The sequence below is a fragment of the Microtus pennsylvanicus genome, chromosome 7 (genome assembly GCF_037038515.1).
Source record: "Microtus pennsylvanicus isolate mMicPen1 chromosome 7, mMicPen1.hap1, whole genome shotgun sequence".
NCBI classification, from domain to species: domain Eukaryota; kingdom Metazoa; phylum Chordata; class Mammalia; order Rodentia; family Cricetidae; genus Microtus; species Microtus pennsylvanicus.
In genome coordinates this window covers 9,885,449-9,913,105 of record NC_134585.1, presented here as the reverse complement: position 1 = coordinate 9,913,105, position 27,657 = coordinate 9,885,449, and the positions used below count along the sequence as shown (strand labels likewise).

General features: G+C 43.6%; 1 protein-coding gene across 10 annotated transcripts in view; it reads right to left on the bottom strand.

The window, feature by feature from the left end:
- Pcbp3 (poly(rC) binding protein 3) overlaps positions 1-27,657 on the bottom strand; it is a 181,756-nt gene that overhangs the window by 77,260 nt on the left and 76,839 nt on the right. The window contains exon 1 of one of the 10 annotated variants that reach the window (XM_075979884.1): positions 11,839-11,932. The exons of the other annotated variants lie outside the window; for them this stretch is intronic. The gene's annotated coding sequence lies outside the window, so the exon portion shown is untranslated. Of the gene's footprint in view, positions 1-11,838; positions 11,933-27,657 lie in introns of those variants that run through there. 10 annotated transcript variants of the gene reach the window in all.

Sequence of the window (27,657 nt, the reverse complement as noted above, 5' to 3'; positions counted from 1 at the left end):
CTGCTTCTCACATGTGCCCCGGCAGAGTCTCCTACTTGGTCTCTCCTCACACAGAGGGTTGCCTGAGAGTCTATCCTACCCAGAAGCCACAGCTACTTTGTAACAAACTACCAGCTTGGGGCTCCCTTCTGCTTACACCAAGCAATTGCTCTCACTCAGGCTGGAAGATGCTGCAGGGACTGTGCTTGCCTCTCAGAGCTAAGCTGCCTCATGCTTGCTCTTCTCTGGCCCTGGCATTCCTGTACTCACAACGCTCATGCTCGCCATTTCTTCTGTATGGCTGCTCTTCATTTGTAGCTCGCTCCCTCTCACCTTTGCGGAAATGCCCCTTTGTCAAGTGGGGCAAGTGCGTGTGTGCACATCTGTATGTACACACACACTCATGCACACATATACACAAGAGAGCACAAACATGTACACCCATGTACATAGAGACATAGACATTATCACATGCACAAAACCACACATATGCACCTTCCTACACATGTATGTACAAACACGAACGTGTATAGACACATTCCTACACCCACACCCATGTGTGTTATGTGCTCATTCATACCCATGTGAACTTACATTCACGTGCACAGGCACTAACATGTGTATAAGCATGTATACTTGTGTGCATGCACTTACACTAATATACATGTATGTACCCATTCCCTCTTGGCCCCTTTCCTTTACCCCTTTTCCTTCATTTTCTGAATCTGTCACTGGTTTTCTCAGATGTAAAATCCACCCTGGATGGCCCTCCCTAGGCACAGATGCTCAGACTTCTCACTTGTAGATATGTCCCAAGTCTAAGCAGAGCCTGGCATAGAGCCCACTTTGCTCCTGTTGGTCTGCTGACCCTGGAGCCACTCCCTCTTCCAGCCTCACTTACACTCACTCCTCAGGCCAGCGCTCCTCTGAAGGCCCTCGTTACCCCCACTGTTCTAACCTGATAAAAATGACCACTAAGAATAAAGAATCGCCAGAATTCTGTATAGATGAAAAGCAGCATTCACGATGGAATCAGGCCAGATCATTCAGAAACACACATTTGTTTTCGCTTCACTACAAATTACCCTTTGAAGGAAAATAAACAGATGAGAAGCAGACAGAACCGATAGGCTCTAACCGCTCCTTCTTGAGAAGTCCCTGTGGTAACATGGCAGAGGGGGTTACTGGGGATTGGATCAGAGTGGAAAAGCAAGGCAGGAACCAGAAGTCGGGACCGGTCCTAATTTGGGGTGGGAAGGGTGGAAATTCTGGGCTGAGGTTGGGCACAGGCAGGCACAGGTGGGCAAAGCAGGTCAAGGCAGGCAGGGTCACAGGTGGCCATTGTCTGGAACAGGATGGGGCTGGGTGGGCAAGTCACCAGCAGGGGTGGACGAGAGTACCTGGGAGCGCCTCCTTCTCCCGGCCTGGGGACGCCTGTCCTGCCAGCCCACCTGCTCCCCGAGGAGAGACTGTCCATCTACCAAAAAGCAAGGAAGAAGCGTCACATTAGCTGAGGAGCCCAACAAGGCCACTAATAAGAAGGCACACAGGCCACACCCCACCTGACCCCGTTCAGTCCCTCTGAGTCTGAGATGCTCACAGAAATTAGGTATGGCACCCACCAGCAGTTGTCAGACACGTTCTCTGGCTCACAGTGCACCCCAGTAAAGAGACACTGTGGACCCTGGTGTGGCCGCCTGTCCAGTCCTGACACTAAGCGTTTGCAGGATAGCCTCACCTCTCCCAGCCCTCTGCATGCAACAGCACACTGCTGTCAGAGCTGCACCCCAGAGGCCGCTCTGGCCATTCCGGAACTTTACCTTCAGAACAGTCTGCAACCTCAGTGAGCGCAGAACTGAGCAGAACTGCAGCTCTGAAATCCAACACACATCTTCGAAGGACTTAAGTACCCGGATTTGCTTATGTTAGCCAAGTCCACTGCTTGTGGAACACAGTGACAGAGGAGGAAAGCGAAGCCGCCACTCTGTATGCAGCAATACCAGCACCCAGCAGTCAACGGGGAGGGTCTTACTCTTTAGTGTTATAGAATGCTGCCTTCTGGCCCTAACAGCCATTACATCTTTTAAAAATGTTTTATTAGCATATATTATTTATACATAATAATGGTTTCACTATAAGCTTCCATACATATATAATGGACTTCACTCATATTCACCCCTATTCCTCCTCTGCCAATAAACTTCCTCCCAATTGGCTCCCCTTTCCACTTGCCTCCCCTTGTGAGTTTCCTGAAGGCTCGTTGTATGGCTACATTACTGCAGAAAAATGTCTCTCTTTCCTTCCATCAACCATTCCGTGAATATAAAACCCAAGTGTCTCCCATGAGACCCTCGCCTTCCCATGCCAGGATACCAGCAGGTTCAATCCTGTTCAGATTTGTACCATGAGTTCAAGAGTGTAGCATCCATGTCACACCCAGATGTCATATGTCAATATGTTCCTTATTGCTACCCGACCCCAAATTCCTCCAGATGGGATGTTCTTCCCATCCCTTCTTCTGCTATGGTCTCTGAACCCTGGAGGAGGTGATACAGATTTTCCACTTGCTAGAAACCCAATAGTTATTTATTTTTAGTACACTTCAATCACTGCTGGCTGTGTAAATGGAAGCTTCACTGATCAAGGCTGACCTTAGCACTAACGTCATAAACACCGTTGCTTAGAAGGTGATTGACAGGCCCATTTAACAGCAGTAGCTTCCTCACTAAGGCCTACTACTTCTCCAGTCATAGGTTTCTGACCAGGTTCAGTCATGAATACCCTCTGCTGAGCAGCCATCAGCTTCAATAAGAAGGCAGTTGGTTGCCATAGACTAGATCTGCCCCTATTGTACCAGCGGGCTCAGCCAGTCAGTACTGCTGCATGCAGATCCAGGCTGAGGAAGACTGGTGATGCTATTCTTCCTCAGCAGCCTGCATAGCAACTGCCACCATGAGGACCAGCAAGAAGGGAGGAAGCTTCCAGTCCAGTTGTAGCCTGATTTCTCTATGTCCTCTGACCAAGGCATGTCGCATCTTCAGCAACAGGAGCTTACAATCTACTTTTAGTGGGTAACCAATAGCATTTGCCTATATTGTTTGGGGGGCTTCAGGAGTCTCCCCAACCACAACTCATAAGAGAATAGCACACGCACAACATCGGGATTTTTATTTATTAACACCTGGCTTCTAGGAGCAGCTTTGTCTGCATCCCTTCCAAGTCCTTTATAACTTTTTGATGAGCTTATTAAGTATCAGATTTATGACCTGTTCACACAGCATTCTAGATGCCCCTACCACCTCAATCCCTTGCATTTTCCCTATCTCCCCACTTCCGTGTGTACTTAGACAGTTCCATTCCCAGAATTCCCTCTTCCAATTTTAGACATGTGTTCAATACAACCCTCCACCGCTCACACAACTTAAAGATTCTTTTTACCTGTCTCATAGGCCCACTTTTCTAGATTCCTAAGCTCTGCAAATACGCTTCCACATAAAAGCAAATTTACAAAGTTAAAAGCTAGGGCCCAAATATGAGAGAGTAAATTCAGTGTTTGTCTTCCTAAGCCTGAGTTACCTTACTTAATGTATTTTCCAGTTCTATCCAATTTTTCCCTACACAATTCATAATTTCACTTTTCTTTTTGACTGAATAAGATTCTCTGTAATACATCTCCATTACCCATTCACCAGCTGGTGGGCACCTAGGCTGGTCCCATTTCCTTGCTATTGTGAAGATGGTAGCAATACGCTCAGATGTACCAGTACCTCTGTGGTAGAATAGAGAGTCCTTTCGGTAAATGGCCAGAAGTGATATACCTGGGTTATATGGAAGCTCAATTTTTAGTTTTGTGAGAAACTCCAACACTGATTTCCACAGTGCCTGCACCAGTTTCTACTCCCACTGACAGTGAATGGGGATTCCCCTCTCCACACCTCTGTCAACATCTATTTTTTCTTTTAAAAATTATTTTTATCTTATGTACATGAGTGTTTGTCTGCTTGTATGTATGTGTACTGCATGCATTCCCATGCCTGCAGAGTCCAGATGAGTGTGGCAGATCCTCTGAACTATCTACAGACAGTTGTGACCCACTATGTGAGTGCTGGGAACCAAACCCTGAACCTCTGCAAGAGCAGTAGGTGCTGTTAGGCACTGAGCCATCTTTTCAACCCCCATTTATTTCTATTTTTACAGATAGTCAATCTAACCAGGATGGGATGGACTCTTGCCGTAAGAGAAATCTCAAGGTACTTTAATTTCTATTTTCCTTATGGCTAATGGTGTTGAACACTTTTAAAAATATTTATTGGCCATCTGTATTTCTTCTTCTGAGAACTCTGTTCAGTTCCTTAGCCTGATTTCAATTGGGTTGCTTCCTTGCTTAGTTTTTTGAGTTCTGCATATTAATCCTCTATCAGATGTACAGCTCCCATTCTGTGGGCTGTCCCTTCGTCCCACTGATGGCTACCTTTGCTATCCACAAGCTTTTATCATGAGGTTCTATTTGTTGACTACTGACCTGATTTCCTGAGGAACTGCAGGCCTCTCCAATGATTCCAAAGTTCCAGGTCTTACATTAAGCTTTGTAATCCACTGAAAGTTGATTTTTATGAAGGGTGAGAGAAAAGGGTCTAGTTTCATTCGCATACAGTAAAGATCCAATTTTCCTAGAATCAATTGTTGAAGATGCTATCTTTTTTCCAATGTGAACTTTGGCATCTTTTTCAAAACTCAAGTGACTGAAGCTGTGTAGGCTAATAGCCAGGATCCCCCATTCTTTAATCTTGATCTATATGCCTGTTTTCTGTGCCAATAAGATGTTGTTTTATTACAATGACTCTGTAGTATAATTTAAACCAGGTATAGGGATACCTCCAACTATATTCTTTCTGCTCAGGATTGCTTTGACAATCCAAGATGTCATAGTTAGTTTCCGCTGACAATTTAACATAAACCTGGAAAGGGAATCTCAATTCAAATATTCCCTCCATCAAACTGGCCTGTGGCATGTCTGTGGAATGTTTTCTCAATTGCTTGTTGGTATAGAAGAGCCCAGCCCATTGTGGATGGTACCATCCCTATGCAGATGGGCCTGAGCAATACAAGAAAGGTACTGACCATGAGCCTAGGAACAACACTCTGTGGTGTCTGCTTCAAGCTCCTGTGTTGCCTTCCCTTGATGAAGGACTGTAAAACGTAAGAAAAAACTGACCCTTTCCTCCCTGAGTTGCTTTTGGTCATGGTGTTTATCATAACAGAAACAAAACTAAAACACAAGATCTTTTGTTTCCAGATGAACTTTTAAAGGTTTTTTTTCTAATTTCTGTGCATTGAAATACTGATGAGAATTGCATTGAACCTGTAGATTGGTTTTGGCAGTACAGTCATTCTTAAAATATTAATTCTTTCAATCCATAAACACAATAAATCTTTCCATCTTCTAATATCTTCCTCAACTTCCTTCTTCAGTGTATTAAGGTTTTCATATAAAGATCTTTCACTTCCTACGTTAAGCTTATTACAGGGTTGGTGGTGGTGTTTTGTTTTTTATGTTATTGTAAATGGGGCTGTTTCCTTGATTTCTTTCTCAGTAAGTTTGTCTTTAATATATAGTATAGCTGTTTTGTGCTAATATTACATCCCACTATTTTACTGAAGGTGTTTACCAGTTTTAAAAGTATTCTGGTAGAATCTTTAGGGTCTCTTATATATGGGGAATATTACTAGCAAAATAAGAATTATTTTTATTTCACTACCTACTGGTATCCCTTTATGTGCTTCTCCTGTCTTACTGGTCTAGATAAGACTTACAGTGCCATATTGAACAAGAGTAGAGAGAGTGGAAAACCCTGTCTGAGTGGAAATGCTCCAAGTTTTTCTCCATTCAGTATGATGCTGGCTGTATGTTTGTCATATTATAGCCTTTACTGTGCTGACATGTGCTCCATACTGTCTTCATGAATGAGTTTGGAAACATTCCTTCCTTTTTTGTTATATGAAATAAGTTGAACAGGATTGGCATTAGTTCTTTAAAGGACTAGTAGAATTCTGCAGTGAAGCCATATGGGATTGAGATTTTTTTTTTTCGGTTGAGAAGTTTTAATTACCGCTTCTTGTTGTTTGTGATAAATCTGTCCAACTTACTTATCTCACTAAAGTTCAGCTTTATTAGGTAATATGTGTGTTGAAATCCATTTCTTTCAGACTCCCCTACTTTGAATTTCTTTGGTATCTGTTTTAATGTCCCATTCCCATCTCTAACACCATTGTCTGGGAACCCATCTCTCATTCTTTTAGTTAGTCTGGCTAAGGGTTTGATGATCTGTTTTATCTTTTCAAAGAACCAGCTCTTTGCTGCATTTATTCTTTGTATGTTCCTTTATATTTTTTCATTTCTCCTTTATTAGCTTCCTCCCTGATCTTGGCTATTTCTATCTACTGCACTGCAAGTTTGGCTTGTTCTTTGTTCCCAAGGCAGAAGGTACATCATTAAGTTATTTATCTGAGATGTCTCTGATTTCTTAATGTAGGCAAATAGAGTTATCAATTTCTGTCTTAAGGCTTCATTGTATCATCCCATAGGTTTTGGTGTGCTGTATCTTCATTTTCACTCAGTTCTAGGAATTTTTAAATTTCCCTCTTGATCTCTTCAGTGACTCGATCACATTGAAGAGTGCACAGTTGAAACAACATCAGATTGTGAATTCACTGTAGCTTCTATTGCTGCTGATTTCCAGCTTGTTCCACTGTGGCCAGATGGAATAGAGGAAATCATGTCACTTTTCCTGCGTTTACTGAGACTTCATTTGTGTCCAAATATATGACCTATTTTAGAAGGCATTCCACAGATTAGTGAGAACGATATGTGTTCTGGAGTGCTTGGATGGAAACACTGTAAGTGTCTGCTAAGTTGATTTGATCTATTGTATCACTTAACTCCAGTGCTTCTCTGTTTAAACCACATAGTGGATATATTACTGAGAGTGGGGTACCGAAGTCACCTAGTACTAATGTGTTGGGGTTAATCCATAATAACTTTATATCTAATAGTGTTTGCTTTGTGAAATTGTGTATGCCTGTGTTCAATGGATATATTAAAATTGTAATAATGTCTTTATGATGAGTTGTCCCTTTGACCAGTATAAAGAGAGCTTCTTTATTCTTCCCACTAATTTTGATTGGGTATCTATTTTTATCAAATGTAGAACACTGATATTTGTTTCCTATTTCTATTTGTTTGCAGCACCTTTTCCCATCATTCACCCTGGCTAGCAGCTCTCTTTAACAGTGAGATGTTTCTTGAAGGCATCAAATAGATACATCTCATTTATTTATTTATTTATTTATTTATTTATTTATTTATTTATTTATTTATTATGTATACAATATTCTGTCTGTGTGTATGTCTGCAGGCCAGAAGAGGGCACCAGACCTCATTACAGATGGTTGTGAGCTACCATGTGGTTGCTGGGAATTGAACTCAGGACCTTTGGAAGAGCAGGCAATGCTCTTAACCACTGAGCCATCTCTCCAGCCCCCTACATCTCATTTCTTAAGCCAATCTGCTAGTCTGTATCTTTGAGTTGGGAAATTAGGACTATTAATATTCAGAATTATTACTGAAAATATGTATTGATTCTGGTCATTTAGTTGATTTTTGTACTATTTCATGTTTTCATAATCCTCATTTGTTTAATTACTGTTCTAAAATAGCACCCTTCCCCTGAAGTCTCTTCATTGTGAATATATATCCTTCTCTTCAAGTGAAGACCTTCCAGTATGTTCTGCAAAGCTGGCTTAGTAGCTATGAATTCCTTCAGCCTGATTTTATCATGAAATATTTTTCTACAGAAGTTACAAGAGTTTTGCTGGATATAGTAGTCTGGATCTATAGCTCTGATCTTTCAATGCCCAGATGTGACTCTAATGAGCCTTCTTTATATGTGGCTGAGTGTTTCTCTCTTTCAGCTCCCAATACACTTTTTCCTGTATGGTGAGTGGTTTTTAAATTAAGTGTGTGTGAGTGCACACATCAGGGTATTTTGTGGAGGTCAGTGAACAATTTGCAGAGAAGGCTCCCTCCTTCTGCCGCGTTGATGCCAGGGATCAAACTTAAGGTTTATTAAGGCTTATCATGCTTTTCCATGGTAAGCTGTCCTACTGGCTACAGTGTATGAGCTCTATGACTTGGAAGCTCCATTTCTGGGCTTCTCTGCTTGGTAAGTTGTGTCTTGTGTACTTGAATGGCCTTTCTTTGCCCCCAGGAAATGTAAGAAATGTTCTGCTATGATTGTGTTTGCTGTAGGAATTCCTACTGCCCATAGCCTTTAAGTTACCCCGCCCAAGTATTGGACGTGACTTCTTATACTATATATGCTGATGTAAAGTGCGCGTCCGGCCCCTTTTCCGACTTTGGGATTTGGTTGCCTTTCCCTGTTCCAGCAGAGGATTGAGATCTGTGAGTCTACCCCTAAATAAATAACCCTCTATTATACTCAATTCTGAGCTAGTACGGGATTTCTTTTAAGCATCCTTCTTCATGTATTGAAAATGCTTTTATGACATGGACATTGAGTTCTTTTATGTCCATAATTTGTAAATTCTATTTTATTATTATTATTATTATTTTTTTGGTTTTTCGAGACAGGTGATGTGGGAGTGTCATATATCAATCTGTTGATTTCATTGGTTAAGCAATAAAGAAACTGCTAGGCCCATTTGATAGGCCCACCCTTAGGTGGGTGGAGTAAACAGAACAGAACGCTGGGAGGAAGAGGAAGTGAGGTCAGACTCCACAGCTCTCCTCTCCGGAGCAGACGCAGGAGAGACGCCATGCTACCTGCTCCAGGGAAGACGCACGCTATGAAGCTCCGACCCAGGATGGACTTAGGCTAGAATCTTCCCGGTAAGACCGGTGCTCACAGATTGTTAGAGATGGGTTGATTGGGATATCAGAATTAGCCAGTAAGGGCTAGAGCTAAGGGCCAAGCAGTGATTAAAAGAATACAGTGTCTGTGTAATTATTTCGGGTAAACCTAGCCGGGCAGGCGGCTGGGGTATTGGGGATGCAGCCCCTCTGCCGCCCTTATTACTACAGACAGGGTTTCTCTGTGGCTTTGGACCCTGTCCTGGAACTAGCTCTGTAGACCAGGCTGGTTTCAAACTCCCAGCGATCCGCAAGTGCGCCACCATCGCCCGGAGTCATAATTTGTAAATTTTGTGTTTTCATTGAATCCCAAATAATCTTCTCGCACGTTTGTTTATACTTCTAAAACTTTTATTGCTGTCCTTGATTGAATGTACTAATTCTTCTACCTTCAAGAAGAATGTTTCCTTTCTGATAGTTTTGTCTTTGTATGTAACTTGGTGTTTATCTTGCAGCCTTCAATACATTTCATTGGTTCTATATATTTAGTGCCTTCTTCAGCATGTGTGTATATACCAGCATCACCTTCCACACCATACCTTTCTCAGTGCGGCTTTCTCAATGACATTTGTTCTGTACACTTAGTGCCTTCTTTAGCGTGTTGTGTGTGCGTGTGTGTCTCATCACCCCTCCACACTATACCCTGCTCGGTGGGTTATTCTCTATGGCACTGCTGCCTTGTGAAATTTTGCAAGGTTTGAATCCTGCCTTTGACTTGGCCTCCCACAGTATGGTATCTGAATCTTTTGCTTATATATTATTATGTTTCTGATTTTATGTCTTTATGGAGAGGGTGTGTATGTTTCTTGTATATTTTTGGTTTTTGTTTTAATTCCGGCTTGTTTGTTTTGTCCTTTTTTCTAAAGCGAAAGAAGATGTGGAGTTAGATGGGTGGGAAGAGGGAAGGGTCTGGGGGGGAATGGGAAAGGTGAAACTGATCAAAATATATTATATGAAAAATATTTTCAGTTAGAAAAAAACTTCTTCACATATTTGCTAGTTTTTGTTTAGTTTCCCACAGAGTTTAGTGGGGGGCCACCTATATGACCCTGAGTTTGTGGCTAGAATATACTGACAGCTGACAGACAACTGATTCTTAAAGGTGGACCCTGCACCCTCTGTCCCTGCTGAACTTACTCTTAGTTTTAGTTTGCTTTGGATATTATGTAGACAGCATATTGGCTGAACATAAAAGCAGGTTGTTTCTTCCTTTCCAGTTCCAAAGCCTCTTATTTCTATGTTCACCGTAATGAACTTTCTAGTATCTCTAGGACAATAATAAACAGAAAGGGCGAGAGCAGATTTTCCACCATTAGTCCTTTCCTTAAGGGGAAAGCATTCAAATTTCTACTGAGTTGAAATGAAGAAAACATGCAAAGCATTTGGCCCTTCAAACTCTAACCCAGCATTCCTTGAAAGGCATATGCCATGAAATAGCAGACATGGGAGATGCTGGGTGGCACAGACAGAGGATACTGGACCCAACAGAACAAGTGTTCATAGGAGCCAGAGGTCACCAGTCTCTTCACAACACCCTTTTGTGGCTGCTGATGAGGGGAAGGAGAAAGTATGGGGCACAACCCAACTAAACAGCCTGAATGTACAAAGTCCTGTAAAAAGAGAACTAGACAAAACCGAGAGCATGTATCTAAAATGTCCACACACACATTGAGACAAAACTAAGACCCAAATTGATTTATCCTTTAGGGAGAAACAATAGAAGCCATGAGCACATCCTGCCACATAAAGAAAAAGGTGGTGGGGGGGGGGAGAGAGAGAGAGAGAGAGAGAGAGAGAGAGAGAGAGAGAGAGAGAATGCTCAGAAATATGTACAAAATAAAATGAATTGGTTTTAATCAACAGTCTGTAAGTGCTTCAGAAAACAAGAACTCAATGAATGTGTTAAAGCCCTCAAGATAGCAGTCTAAAGAGAAGGGGTAAGAAGGCCAAAGAATAATTATAACAATTACAATATGTTAAAAAACAAAACAATTCCAACAATATCAAGTCTCAATGAAGTGCAAAAAAAAACAAAAACAAAAAAACCCACAGTGTTAACTTTTAGTCTTTTGCTATGTATGCTACAATCTGAATAACCAATGAAGCTAGGTACCTAGTAAGAGACCAGTGGGTAGGGGAAAGCGAGTTTCCAAGAAGGGAGCAATAAATAAAGGGGAAACTAGAATAGGAGAACTAAATAAGAGGAAAGGAAGAAGAGAGTAAAGGAGGGACTATGGGGTGGGAGAACTAACCCTAAAGTTTCATATGTATATGAAAGGAATCTAAACAGAGTCATCATATAATAGGAGATACAGGGCCCCAACTAGACATCTTACACCACCACGTAAAGCCTTCAGTGCTAGTGTAGAGTCACTGGTAAAAGGGGTCGCAAGCACTTCCCACCACCTCAAAAAATATCACCAACTACTGCCAATGAATTGCTCTCCATAATCTTATGGTAAGGCACTGTGGATAAAGACAACACTTACGACATTGAAAATGGAGATGTCTAACTAGTGCTGGACTAGACAGTTCACCTCTACTGACTAGCATTCATGGAGCTGGTAGGTATTCTGCATGCTACCAGGGGGAAAAGGCAAACAATATCACCCAGCTGCAAACCCTCCAATCTACAACAGTAACCTGCCTGCAAGTAGTTGTGGGAGTTACTGGCACAAATGTTATGGGAGTAACCAAACACTTTTATTGGACTTAAAGCCCACTCCATGAGATGGAACCCATACCTAACACTACAAAAGTAGCCAAAAACCTGAGTCTAAATAGATCATGGGCTTATGGGAAAACCTACTTCTACTATTCTGATAAAGGAATATAGCAATAAATGATTCCTAATGACATTATGTTATACTTATTCATCCCTCATCTAAGAAGCTTCTTCTTGCAGTAGATGGGAATTAACACATACTCACAATTGGACAATGTCAATAGAGAGAAAGACTTTGAAGCACTCCGTCAGAGAAGAGATGTGTTCATCAACCACCACCAGTACCCCAACTCAGTGACCTACGTAGAAGAGGAGGTGGAAAGACTGTAAGAGCTAGAGGTGATGGATGGATGACTCCAAGGAAACTTCCAGACACAACAGGACTGGTGCCCATACAAACTCACGAACACTGTGGCAGCCCACACAAGATCTGCACAGGTTCAAACCAGGTGGAGACCCAGCACTGAGAGAGAGAAGTGGACAGAAAGCCCCAGCCTTATCTAAGAAGATATTTGCAGTTGATAACCTCTGGCAAAAGGAAAATCAGTTTTCTCCAAAGGAGTCTCAGTCATATTCTGAGATAGGCCCAAGAGTGGTTGGCCAAAACAAAACAGACTATGGTTTTTCTGTTTGTTTGGTTTTTGGAGGAGGTGTTCTTGTTTCATTTTGCTTTTTTTTTGGCATTTGTTGACTTATAGAGTGTTTTTATTTTCATTTTGTGGGCTTTTTTAAAAAGAAAAAGAGAGAAATAAACTTACAAGTGGGTGAGGTAGAAAGGTAGGGAGAAAATATAATCAAAATATATTGCATTTAGAAAATTAGGAAAAGTTTCACTCTTCTTAGCCAGGAGTGGATGCACACCTTTAATCCTAGCACTCAGGAGGCAGAGGCAGGTGGATCTCTGTGAGTTCAAGTCCAGCCTGGTCTACAAAATGAGTTCCAAGACAGCTAGGGCTACACAGAGAAACTCTGTATCAAAAAACTACACAAAACTGAGGAAAAAATGAGGAGAAACTCCATATAGTTATAAAACAAAACAATCTCCAACTCTGCTTGCCTAATCTTCCTCTGTCTCCTAGAGTTTGCTCACTCGATCTGTCGGCCAGAGAGCAGAGACCACTCTGCATGATTTCATCCAATGCAGGATGTACAAGAGGGGGTGTGGTCCTCCCCCTTTGGTGACATCTCACGCCAAGGGCCTCCTGCAGCCTCTCTTGTGCTCAGAAGGTGCTGAGGAATAAGTGCAGAGCTCGTAGAGTCCCTCCAGAAACCGTACGGAGCAACTACGGCAGAACCCGGGAAGAGTGTGTTCTTTTTTTTCTGTTCTTCTCACTGAATTAACTAAGAGATGTGTTTCTCTAACAAGAAAGGTGCAGGCTTGACTTGGTTGAGCTTTAGATTCAATCACTAGGCTGTGATAAGCTTTCTCTGAGAGATGTCACACCTCGCTTATGTCACTTGTATAACAAGTGCCATTCTCTCTGCTTGACTCTCTCTCTCTTACACACGCACACACACACACACACACACACACACACACACACACACACACACACACCATAAAGCCCTTTATACAAAGACAACCACCAGATATGGAGTAGAAAGAAGACACACGGGACTTGGAAACTCAGAAGACTGGTAACATGTGGGGTAAAGGCAGGTGACCTGCATTCCAACCCAGAGAAATGAGAGAAGGTGTCTACGTCATCTGGACGTGGGTTCCCATCTGTTAGAAAGATGCCATAGCAACCTAAAGCCGTGATTCTAGGAATTTCACTAAACAATGCACTGCCAGCAGAAGTCCATGTGAGGAAAGCAACCATGGCTGCCATCACTGCACAGAGTCAATGCCCAGCGTTTGTCCACACTATGGGACACAGGCAGATCTATGGAAACAGGCAAACTAGCATGAGCACATGACTGCTTGAACTAAGTACAGTCTTAAAGGGACCACTTTCAAATAATAGGCCTTACCAATCTTAACCACTGCAGAGACACTTCTGTTCAACTGCAGCCACAGACTAAATGCAGAAGACACTGTGAAGGCTAACAAGAGGCATCCAGTGCCCCAGCAGCAATCCCAGAACCTGGAACTTAGGCCTCTGAGTGAGCCCAACCCAGTTAGGAGCTGATCACAGTGGCCCTGCCCATGCAGTCAGTGCTGGAGTCAGACCAAAGCCCAGTTCTAAGCATCCCCTGCAGAGACACAGGAGCACTCTACACCAGCTTGCCTCTTGTGCTTAGTTCTCAAACTCTGACAGCACCTTTGAGTCCACGGAGCAGCTATGATGAGATGCCCAGCTCCCTGCTCAGAGAGAATGACGGCATGCTCTTCATCCGGCTCTCCCACCTACATGCCCCATCCTTTAAAAGGCCTGTCTCCCACCCCCAGTTAGGCAGGGCTGACATGCCAGTGGGCTAAAATGAGTAACCAAATGCTGATTCACCAGCATCCCTCGAGATGACCATGCTGGACAGGAGTGCTGGGAGCCATCTTCCATATTTCCTTTGCTAAACTAGTTGGTCTCCACAACTTAAAACTACATAGAATCCACATGGGCCTCCTGGAGACCATCACCCATGGATGCAATCATGAGATTGAGATCCTAAAACCGGGAATAATTTTTCTAAGCAGCATCTGCTTAGCCACCCATAAGGAAACAGGCTTGCACTGCAGATGCGATGCTAGCTGCAAAGGCTCTGCTAATGATTTCACTGTGGAGCTGTAATGCCCGCAGCAGCACACTAGGTGTAAAGACAGTATCAAGTACAACACATTTTCAGAAGTGAGCCTGCCAGGGGCACAAGTCTTCATCTCATCAAGAGTCTGAGCTCAGAACATCAAGGAGGCTCCCTGTCACAACACAGGGCTTTGGTGACAGTTGGCTACACGTGGCTAACAGTATGGCTGACCTCTACTGGTGCCAGAACAGTCTGTCAGAAGGTCAGGTGGTTCCTTAGTAAATTAAATGTGGACTTGCCCCGCCCCCCCCAAAGCATATAAGAATCTTCATGATGGTGCTATATAAAACAGTCAAAAAATAGGCAAAAACCCAATGTTCATCAACAGAAAAATGAAGTAAAGAAGTATGACATATCTCTACAATTACTATTCAGCCATAAAAAATAATAGTTAGGGGATGTAGCTCAGTTGTATATTTACATAACATGCACAAGGCCATGGAATAACTTTAAAGATAAATAATATAACATAATAAAGTTCTGAGACATTTCACAACTTGGATAAACTTTCAAAGTGAACACTTAGTGAATAAAGTCTATCAAAGGCTGATTATCTGATACATGTATACAAATGTCAGAGCGGCAGAGCAGCAGAGACGAAAAGTAGACCGGTGGACGCTTGGGAATGGGGAGGACTGGCTCACAGGCCCGGGTCTTAACACATGTGGAAGTCGTACAGGCCACAAAGACACTGACAACAGATTACCCAAAAGCGGTGACCTTTAGGCCATGTGAATTACTCCTCAGTTGCGGTACATGAAAGCAATCGCCTCACAGAGTTGTGCGGGTCGGGAAGTGGTATGGGGAAGTGGGAAAGAGGCGCGAGGGAGCGAGACGAGGAGTGCTAGCAGACCACGTCTGATCATCTGGGTTTGTGCTGCTGTTAATTATGTGTTGCTCTTCCCACTTCATTTAAATTTTTTAAAAAACTACTTCTAAATAATGCACGAGTTAATTAACCATGGGACCCAAAGTGAACAGGAGCCATTCTCAGGCTAAGCAAAGCCCTGGCAACCACAAAAAAAATCGGCCTCCAAGTGGCTGGACAGTATTACTTATCTCTGCAGGGACTATGCCCATTAGGCAACGGCACACTGCTCTCCCGAGTGTGTCTAGCTCACGGATGGGGCATTTTCATCTGTTCGGCTGCCATGACAAAATTCTTAAGTAGCTTAAACAGCAGAGACTTTCTTCCCGACACTCCTTGGGAGCTGGAGCACGTGATCAGCGTACCAGGATGACCTGGTTCAGGCAAAGGTTCCATTTCCAGTTTGCCCACTCTACAAACCTGGAAGGTGCACCATGCTATTGCCTCCTCCTACGGGGCAGTGTGGCCCATCAGAGGCTTCACTCAGAGCTTTAACTGGCATCATGTCATCATGCATGCTGGTCCCCATGCATGTGGATCCTCTGACATGCATGGCCTCTTTTGTAATCCATTCATTGGCTCAGTCCCTGTTGTCCACCCTGGACCAGAAACAGCTGCCCTAACTGCCCAGCTCCAAGCTTCTGGGGCCACTGTCACAGCCAACAAGGCTGCTCTCCACACACTTCCTCTTTCCAGGAGCAAAGACACTCTGGCTCGGCCCTGCTGGCTCCCGCGAAGCCACATCTGTCTCCACACTTGTAATTATCACTTAGCAAGCACACAGAATGATGACACCACTCTTTCCCTTGCCAAGATGTGACAAACAGAAAACATTGTAAAGCTATTTTTGACAGTCTATGAGTCTATAGAAGTTAAAAGCACGAGAACACCCTGAGGTAGTTGACGCTGTTCCCGCCATGCACTCTTAACCACGGCTGTGTGCCCCTCCCTTCTGCAGGAGGTCTGCCCCAGCTGGGTGTACCAGAGGGTCAGTAGGGAGCGGCAGAGCCACAGTGCCTCCCACAAAGGTGGTAAGCATGTAACTGGCATGTCTGGGCTGCCAGGACCAGTATTCCTGACACTCTATCATAAAAGCAGTGACCTTAATAGAAAAGAAAGGGTGCCTAGCAGCCAGCTTCACACTTTCACATAAAGCTCCTTGTTCCTCATTTATTTCGGAAATAAAAGCCATGCTGTATTAAATACCCATGTTACTAAGACCTAAAATAATCATCTATCTATCTATCCTCTATAGCAAACAAATCTTGAGCCAGACCGGTGATCAGACTAAACCTCACCGAGACCACAGCACCAGGGAACAGAGTATCCTAAGATGCTCGGCAGAGAGGAGACACAGCTGGGTAGGCAGGCAGAGGAGACAGAGCTGGCAGGCGTGGGTCTGCCCTGGGTATAAGTTGCTGACTGACTCAAAACCCACATCCAGTAACCAGCCTTGGTCAGGTCACTAATCAAATGCTACATCAACAAAGCTAACAATGGCACACAAGGCAGTAGAGTGGCAACCCCAGGCCTCGGCCTCCCCATCAGGGAGGGTCCTCTATGAATGCCCCTCCTCTCTTCCTCTTCTACTCGGGTAGCTCTGGCTTCTACACACTTGTATTTTGACCATTTCTCTATACTTAAGTTAGAGGAAACAGAATTGAAGGATAAATAACAAACCGTCTGCCCTCAGTCTTTCTCACACAATGCTCCCACCTGTAATTTGCACTGCAGCTCAGTGCTGTCAGTACCTGGCAGCCACAGTGGCTGCTCTGTCCGCCCAACCTCCATGCCCCCTGAGGAGTATTACAGCAGTTACTGAGCAGGCCTCCCACAGTATCACTTAAACAATGAAAGGGAGCGTATCACAGCAATAGACAGAACTGTGGTGCTCAGTTCCACGGACCACCCTGCCCAAGGACAGGCCACACTGCCCCTGTGGAGGAACAGCCTGAGACCCTGGTGCAGTCATCAGACCGGGGACAGCTGGTCTGGGAACTTCAGAGAGGTGTGTGTCAGAGCAATACTGAGCTTGCCACATTAAAGGAAGTTAAACACGGTGTCTTTTTATTTTGTGGTGGGGAGGGAGGAGGCTGCCAGAAAAGTCTATGACAATAACCACAGAAGTTATGAGGCAGAAAATCCAAGGGCAATGGAATGTGGATATGGATTCTCATGGCACTTTATTCTTATCAGACCACGAGAAAATCTGAGGAATTCCTTTATGAGAACGAGGTGATTGTAAACTGTTTCCACAAACGTTCTACAGCATTTCACCCTTGGAAGGGCAGAGAACATTCCTGTAAGCTGTGAGACACCAGCACCAGCCTTACACACCTTGACGACCATGGGGCCATCTCAGATGACATAACACGTGCCATCCAGGATGTGTGAATGTATGGGAAGAGGTTTGGACAAAGAAAAAAAAAGCCTGATGGGGCATCTCTCTAAATGCATTCCCATCATTAAGTGACCCAACATTATCTAGGAAGAAAGCACGTGGAATGAAATCTCCAGATGGAACTGTCAGGAGAAGCCTGTGTCAGGGGAACAGCAGGTTCCATGGAAAAGTCAAATAAGAGAGAAACAGGCAGGAAATCTACTGCATGGAAAGTAGCTAGGCCTCTGGTGCCTTCCTAGTTGGGCAGCAGTGTCTGCGCCACACAGACAAGGAAGAAAGTCATAGTGCATCCTGTAGTAGGCATGGGACCCCACACATCCCATAGCACCCCATACCCACCTCCAAGTCTGTGCCATGGCCACAGTGAGAACTCAGGATTCATGGGACAACAGAGACACTGCACTATTGCCCAGTGACAGGCCATGGTGAGCACCTAGCACTCTCAAAAGGCAAACTTTCCCAGGTAACAAAGAAATACCTTCAGGGAAATCGGTATGCTGGTGTCAAACTATGTGAAATATGCAACTAGGGTGAACAGAAAGAAAACAGTAATCACCAAGGGCAATGTCCCAGGCCTGGACTTGAGACTGTACACAAGAGGACACATACTTCTAGAGGGAGACAATGCTGCTCAGATCTAGACCTAACATACCACCTTTAGAGAGAAAAATACTGCTCATGAGCAAAATGGAAAGTTACAAGGTGGAGCTGGGGGCTCAGCAGTGTGTAGGCAAAAGGGGAGAGGCAGCGGGGAACATCGAGAGGAGACCCAACTTTCACAGCACACTGGAAGAGACATGACAAGCAAGTCCCTGCCCAGATATGATGGCATTTATGTAACCAAGGGTGAAAATGAATCTCCACAACTCAGCACAGTGATGTCAAGGAAACAATTCATGCATAAAACTTTCTAAAGCGCCTAGCCCCTTGATATCTGTAGAGGTTTCTGATACATCTGGATTTACACAATGTTTTATATTGTATTTTCTTTCTAGAGATCTTTGAAGTCACTTGCCTTGCTTTGCATTTTCCTCCACGATTTTACATACTTTTTTCTTCTTACTTTTTTTCCTGGCTTTAACCTCTTAAGTCCTTAGAGGATCAAAGTCTAATAACCTCACACTTTACTCAGACAACCCCAGGGCCTGTAACCCCCATTGTTCCACTCTTGACCATGGGCACTTCCTGAAGCATCAGTCGTGGCTGTTCTGGAGGACACTTGCCACATGGCCAGAACTACAGGCACTTAAACCTGCTTCCAGCTCCAGACAACTTCAGACTGTGCTTATGAACAGTGTGACTTCTTTCCAAACTTGAACATGCAGAAATGCTTTTGCTAAAGGCCCATCACTATCAAATTATCTCTGGTTTTATCTGTATTAAAATGTGTTCGGCTTGTTCATTCCTGAAAGATGTATTCATAAGGATGGAATGCCAACCTTCTTCCCATTTGATAAGATGCTGCCCATCCAGGTCCCCTTCCTGTGGCATGCAAGGCTAATGTTACTCATTTCTTGGAAGGTGGCACTTCCCTCTGCTAAGGGCTCTGCCTGTGCTTAACACCCAGGGTTTTACCCACCTGGCAGGAAGCAGATCTGTTCCCATCTCCCCTGGCTGGTACCGGTCAGGGTTTCCCAAATAGTACATTGATAGCTTTCGATCCTAGAAAACAGCTGGCTAGTATTTTTCGAGATATTACTTTAATTTCTCCTCTTTCTGGAAAAACCAGTCAATCCTGTGTGAAGTTTTAGGGTCCTCACTCCAATCTGAGATCCCTTCTTTCACATGTCTCTGTCTCCTGCGTCCTAGACACAGCGCAAAGCTACAGAAGGAAGGTGCACGCAAAGGGAGTCCAGTGAGCACAGACTATTGTGTAGCTGGGGCTGCTAACAAAGAGCAAACCAATGCTGGGCACGCGATACATTAGACAGGACATGGTAGCCCAACTCTTGGGGCCCCGGCACATGGGAGGTTGAGGTAAGAAGACAGTAAGTTCAACATTAGCCTGGGCTACACGTAAATTCCAAGCCAGAGTACACAGGATGCATAGGGAAACAGCGTCAAGAAAGGAAGACAAATAGACTCACTGTCAGAAAGAAAGACAGGTTGGTTGATTTAAATGTTAACAGAGGCTATTCTGAAAGGGTTCTGATATCAACAGAATTGTGGATATATGCAAAGATATTCCTGATAACCATTTAGAAACTTCATCTAGCTGAAAATTCTCCACAAAGAAAACTATGAGCCCAAGTGCTTATGTTGCAGAGCCTAATAAACATGGAGGACAGAGCTCTAACACCCCATGAAGAAAGACAAGACTTGGTGAGCTCAAGACCACCTTCATGGAAAACTTCAAATGCCTATTTTGAGAAGGAAACCACAGATCACAATCCCTGGTGGTTATGATTACAAAATGATAACCAAGTATAGGGTTTGACTCATTAATGTTAATCCAGCAAGCAACAATCAACATGATTTGTCATTTTATAAATTAAAAATAAAAAGCATTCATTTCAATAAGCATTTAACAAAATAAAGCTCTTGAAAAAAGTTAACAGAATCACAAATGATTTGACAAAATTCAGCAAACATTCATAGTTCTCTTTAAGCTCATTACCCGCAGCTATCATGGTACTCAGCTAAAACCACACTCCGTAAGGAACACTGAGTAAATCCCAAGAGCGAGAATGCTGCAAGGCTGGCCAGTCTCGTCATGTCTAATCACCAACCACATGATACGCTGGTACATATGGTAAAGAAGGGAAAGAAATAAAAGAGCACATGGATTGGGATCACGTGAGAAAAAACAAGAGCAATAAAGTAAGGCTGTCAGATGCGAGTTTGATATTCTACAATCGGTTGTATTTATATATGCTAGCAAGGAAAATTCAAGGTGAAATCAATTACACTCGGAACAGTATGGAAAAGAACAAAAGAATTAGAACTAAACTGAACACAAATGCAAACCTTGCCGTGTAAAAATTATAAAACATCGTAGGAAGATTTATAAAAGGGCTAAAACATAAGTCATTCTATCTCCCCAGATTCAAGGGCTTCCTATTGTTAGCACGGAAACGCTCCCCAGATTATGTACAGATTCATGCAATCCTTGGCAAAACCACCCTTATTTACAGGGGTAAACTCACACTGAATCACAAACAAACCAGAATAGCCTGAGTACCTGGCCTGTTTCAAAGCATGTTCGAAACTTCCTGGTGTAGAGTACAGCCTGGCATAAGGATACACATGTGAGTCATGGGTTGGAACTGGGAATCCAGAAATAAACCTCGTATCTATAACTAGATCACTTTTTACTAGGATGCTAAGACGTTTCAACACAAAGAATCGTCTTTTCAACAAATAGTGTTTCAGAAAGATGAACATGAACCTTCATCCACTTGGATTGGGGAGATTTGTGTTTTTGTTTGGGAATTTTGTTCTTTGAGAAGAACTTAAAGTTAGGTGAGTAGGGGTGGTGAGAGAATCTGGAAGGATTTGGAAGGGAAAAACATATTTAATCAAAATATATTTAAATTTAAAATCAAAATATATTTAAATTTAAAATACCACAATGCAAATATCAGAATAAAACATGAATGATTTCCTCTAATGAAGGTATTAAAAAAAGGCATGAGACAAGTTTTTAGACCCAGCACTCTGGAGGGAGAGACAGGGGGACTTCTGAGTTTGATGTCCTCTTGGTCTACAAAGCAAATTCCAGGCCAGCCAGGAATACACAGTGGAACTATCTCAAAAATTTAAAATCCAGATGAAAGAATAGATACACTTAAAATTGAAGTGCTTGGCATAGCAAAAATGTCACGATAAAAAAATCAAGTACAAACAATGAATTTCAGAGAATATTTTTAACAAGGCTAAAGAGATAGCTAAGTTACCAAAGCAGCTGTCAAACAAGCACAAGGACCCTGGGACTCACTGGCCGGCCAGCTTGCCTAATCAGTAAGCCTCAGTCCAGGGGAAAAGACCCAGTCTCAAAACACAAGGTGTTAACTCCTAAGACACATCTGTAGCATTAATCACAACAAAAGAAACAGTATCTTTATTGTATCTAACAATAATCCATCAGTAAAAATATCCTAAACTGATAGGGCAAAAAGATCAAGAACTTTACAAAAAAATATGTAAAAGTTGTGAAAAAAAATACTGAAATGATTTACCAGATTATGACATGAAGCTTAAACCATCCAGAGCTATCATGCTCACTGGTCACTTTGGGAAAAACTTAAGAGATTCAGGGCAGACTCTGGAGGCCCAGGCCTGGTTGCAAAGCCACTGAGCATTGTGCTGGTGGCTTGGGACATGGTGACTCTTCTGGGAAGGGTGTACGGTGCTGCCATCGGGCCCAAGGGCCCTCGCCAGACTTTCCAGGAAGGCTCAGTAACACAAGAATACAAACGGTCAGGGTCATCACCCAGGAAAGCACTGTGTGCAGCTTCATGATGCTATGCATGATCTACACTCCCTGGTACCCCAACAGACAAGAAAACAGCCTGGAGGACTGAGAGGGAAAGGATGGGCTGGCCCTGGATGACTTGAAGAAGACAGAGCCATTGGAAATCCCAAATTACAGAAACACTGGCATGGAAGGCTGCAAGGCACACTGGGTAAATCTCATTCAATTCTATGCCTGAAAAAGTCAAAATAGTAAATTTTGTTTTAATTTTGTTCTATATGTTTTATAACAAAATAGTGAAAAAGGAGCATATGTCGCAACATATGTTATATATATTCTATGTGAGAACATTTGCAAATATGGATATGTCTGATTTTTACAAGAAAAGATAATTAAGAAACTTTAAAAATTAACCCTCAGTATTATGGGACAGGCAGGAAAGTCTGCCTTTTGCACAAGCCAGAGGAGTTTCTTTCTGAACACATACCCTCCTAACAGAAGGAAACTACCAAGCAGAGCCAGGAAGAGACACACAGGGACTATCAGGAACGGGTAAAGGATGGTCTTAGAATACAGTGCCACCGGAGGGGTGGGGATTGTAGGAAGAAAAAGGACATGTAGCCTTGAGTTGTTTTTTATTTCTGTAAATATGTATATGTGCATGATGTTTATGTACACACACCTGAATGTTTAATATGTGAGCACATTGTGTGTGCACCCAGTGATGTGTGTTTGTATACCCATGATGAATTCCGTATGTGTGTGGGGGTGTGTACACTTGTACGCATGTGACTTCTCTGTGTGTCTACCTAGTCACTTCCTAGTGCTGATCTCCATGGAGCTAGAAGCAAAAATGCCCTATAGTAAATAGTAAAAATTGCACCTATACCCAGAACTCTGTTTTTTTTTAATATTTCTATATTACAAAGAACCAAGGGCCTTGAAAGAAATCCTGATGGGGGTGGGAAGACTAAGTACAAGAGAAGCTTAAAACATTAAATAGGAAAATAATGAAATGATTCAGTTCGCTTTTTAAAGTGTGGAAAAGAAAAGGTTTCGAAAGAAGAAAAGGGCAAGATAATGGTCCCTCTTCCCACAATTAGCCTCAAAATTCCTTCTGGCCAGACCTGGACATTTGAACTCCCAGATCACGGAGGCCCATGAATGATACATCCAGATAGTAATGAATCAGAAATCAGAAATTTCACAAAGCAAAACTGATAATACTAGCTAATAAATAGGAAGAAGAGAAGGAAGGTTCTTACTCAGGGCAGATGGCCGTGTCTAAAAGGCCTGAGTGCAAATAGTACGGGAACTGAGCCGACAGTGCATACAAGTACTGTTGTAAAAAACTGATTCAGGCAGAGCATTGCAGGAGATGCTGAACCCAGGGCTCTGATAGGGACAGGATGGGCAGAAGTTTGTCTGGTCTTCCCTCCAGTGAGCATGTGAGTCCAAAGAGTCAAGGCTCCTAACTGGTAAAGTCACTCTATTTCCCCAAACAGGGCAGGTAAACACTCTATAACCCAAAGTGAATCCATAACAAAGGTGTCACCCATACAGGTAATATCTCACCAAGAATGCATGAACTAGATCATAAGGATAAACCCAAACATGTGGTTTTGAACTGGTTCGGTTTGATTTGGGCTTTGAGACAGTGCCTCACTCTGTAGTCCAGGCTAGCCTAAACATTTAAAAGTCTGGCTATGTAACCCAAGCTAGCCTTGAACTAATGGCAACACTCCCACGTCAGCTTCCCATGTGCTGGCATCACAAGTGTAGGGCCAACATGCCAGGCTAGTTCAAGGTTTTCTATTTCATGAAAGAGATTGTATTCTTCAAAATGTCAGCATCACAAAACTGACAGAAGTCTGTGGAAACACTCCAAATTAAGAGAGAACACAGCCATACCCGATACAGCATAGTCCCATGCCCAGTCTGGGTCCTGACTCTGTAAGGAGACATTTGGCAATGGACATGCTCTAGTGCAGGCTGACAGGATCGCTCAGCATGGAAAAGCACACAAACCTGACAATATAAGTCATGGAAAGAAAAGACTCCATAAAGTTGTCCTCTGACTTCAATATGTAACAAATAGCATGCCATGTGCCCATCCCTCCCTCCCCCCTCCCCCCCTCTCTCTCACACACACACACATTTTTATTATTTTTGTTTTTAAAATAAATTTCAATTAGCATGTTTCCATATCTCAGAGTCATATATTTTTTACAGTCACCCATCCATCGCCCCCGTCAGTCTTCAGCTTTTTCAACACAAGTGACTCAAGCTGCCTCACGATGGTGATGACAGCCCAAGGACATCTCTCTGGCTCTAGCTCACTACATTTCTGAGCTTCTTGCTGGAAAAAAGGAAAGTATCTGTGATGACGGGGCTCAGACATGGACACTAACCCTGGCACTGGCAGAAGCCACAGTGAAGGCATTCCAGACTTCTCAGGGTTAACAGTGATGACGAGAAGGGCAAAGCTAGGAGCCTGGGCTTGTGCCTGTCCGATGATGACTCACCTCAGGTTCCTGCTACTTCAGTGATAAAATAGGAAAACCAAGACCTTGAAGATTCAGGGAGGAACTTCTGCCGGGAACGTTACACTCATTACAGAAACCATCTGGTCATATATTTATTCCTAGAAAGGAGAGTTAACCCCTGCCCCCGCACCATCTTATAGCAGCTGAAATAGCGTACAAGTTTTGCCCACATCTCCTCCCTATGGGACTATGCAGGTACATCCCCGTACCTGCCAAGGTCACAGAGTGATTTCAAGAAAAGCAGTCTGAAACTTCTGCATTCCCGAGCTACAACGTGACTCCCCAGCCCAACTAGGCTCCACTCAGTGAGCTCCATCCCCATGATTTATTTCCATCCAGACTTGGGATGAGCACAGGGGATAGAGAGCAGCACTCGCTCTTGCACTCCTCAAACCAGCTCTCTGTAGCTACAGCAGCCTACGAGGTCTAGACTAAGACCCAGACCCTTCAGAGTGTGTGTGGGGGGGTAGAGGTAGAGGTAGTCCCTCACCAGCTTGTTAAGAAATCAGGATACATGAAGTAGGATCAAAAACCCATTGCCATTGTTCTTGAGTTCTCAGTAGTCCTCATTGTCCGCTATGTTCAGCAAGTCCAGTTTTATCCCAGGCTTTTTCAGACCCAGGCCAGCTGGCCTTTGTGAGTTCCCGATAGAACATCCCCATTGTCTCAGTGTGTGGGTGCACCCCTTGCGGTCCTAAGTTCCTTGCTTGTGCTCTCTCTCCTTCTGCTCCTGATTTGGTACTGGCTTTGTGGGAGCCTAGGCAGTTTGGATGCTCACCTTACTAGACCTGGATGGAGGTGGGTGGTCCTTGGACTTCCCACAGGGCAGGGAACCCTGATTACTCTTTGGGCTGACGAGGGAGGGGAACTTATTGGGGGAGGGGGAGGGAAATGGGAGGCAGTGGCAGGGAAGAGACAGAAATCTTTAATAAATAAATAAATAAATAAATAAATAAATAAATAAATAAATAAATAAATAAATAAAAGAAATCAGGATACAAGCAAAAAAAAAAAAACCCAAAAGAAATCAAACACACTTTCTCAACAAAGTCAGCAGACCTGTACATAACAGTCTTGTCCAGTAGAAGAGAAATTGACCTGGACACTGGGAATAAAGCTCCCACCACATGCATGCACACGCTCATACACATACACACACACACACATACACACTCACACACACTCACACACACACACACACACACACACACTCACACACATACACACTCACACACACACACACACTCACACACACACACACACTCTCACACACACACACACTCACACACACACACTCACACACACACACTCACACACACACACAGTCACACACACTCACACACTCACACACACACATACACACATACACACACTCACACACACACACTCACACTGAAAGCCTCCTTTACCATAGCCTAGGGTTTCTGGGGCCTGTTGCTGGTTGCCTTTCATATGCAAAGCCAAGGCAGCATTGAAGAAATGATTAAGGTAGCTCATTTGGTGGCCAACCACAGAACAGGAGAGAGCAACCTAACACATACTATTGCTCTGTGGGAAAAGGAGACGAGACCCAAGATAAGAGGGCAAATAAAGTGAGAAAACGTTAACCAGGAAACATCAGCATCCTGGGCCCACCACGCGAGGTGACGTTCCTAAGGATCAGGAGACACCAGCTGCCCTGAGCTGGAGCGTAGAGGATGAGGCAACCATCCCACAGTGTCCCTCACTCCCCACTCCCCAATCTCTCACACCGCCCCCAGGAGCACAGCTGAAAAACTGTGGAGCCTATTCCCTTTGATGTAAGAACGGCCAAGATCAAAAACACTGATGACAACTTATGCTGGAGAGGTTGTAGGGGAAAAGGGAACACTCCTGCATTGCTGGTGGGAATGCAAGCTGGTACAACCCCTTGGGATGTCGGTGTGGCAATTTCTCAGAAAATTAGGAAAAAAACCTTCCTCAAGACCCAGTAATACCACTTTTGGGTATATATCCAAAGAATGCTCAATCATACCAAGGACATGTGCTCAACTATGTTCATAGCAGCATTGTTTGTCATGGCCAGAACCTGGAAACAACCTAAATGCCCCTCAATCGAAGAATGGATAAGGAAAATGTGGTACATTTACACAATGGAGTACTACACAGCAGAAAAAAAAATAACATCTTGAATTTTGCAGGAAAATGGGTGGAACTAGAAAACATTATTTTGAGTGAGGTAACCCAGACACAGAAAGACAATTGTCACGTGTACTTACTCATAGGTGGTTTTTAAACATAAAGCAAAGAAAGCCAGCCTACAAACCACAATCCCAGAGAACTTAGACAACAATGTGGACACTAAGAGAGACTTACATAGATCTAATCTACATGGGAAGTAGAAAGTAGAAAAAGACGAGCTCTCCTAAGTAAATTGGGAGCATGGGGGCCTTGGGGGAGGACTGAATGGAGGAGGGGAGAGGCAGGGAGGGGAGAGGCAGGGAGGGGAGCAGAGAAAAATATAGAGCTCAATAAATATCTATATATGTATATCTACATATGTATATCTATATCAAAAAGAATAACTGTGGAGTGTCCATACCAAGCATTTGTGTCAGTGTGTCTTAGAGGTAACAGTTCTCTACCCTAAATGCCCTCTCTAGCAATGACGGGCCACAGCAACTCTGTGGCTCCAGTCATTGTCTCTGCCTTGTGGGCTCGCCAGACAGTCTGGCAGCAGGCAAGAGAGGGGTACATGAGTCATCTCATCCTTAAGGGGGAAAAAACGTCTGCTCCTCAATGGCAAACTGCATTCTGATCTGAGTCTCTGGGAGGAAAAGGATACTCCAGATCCTGACAGGAAAGGCAGAGTGAAGAAGGCCCAGAGGACCCTAGAGAAAGAGGAAGTAAACTACCATCTAACATCCCCCAGCTGGGTAGCTCAGCCTCCATGGAGCTCCTGGAAACTGCAGGGCGCCTGCTGGCTAAGGAGGCATTGGTGGAGGACAGGACTGCAGTCATGGCTGGCTAGTGAGACCCGAGGCCTCCACAGTCATGCCTGCCTTGCACTCCCT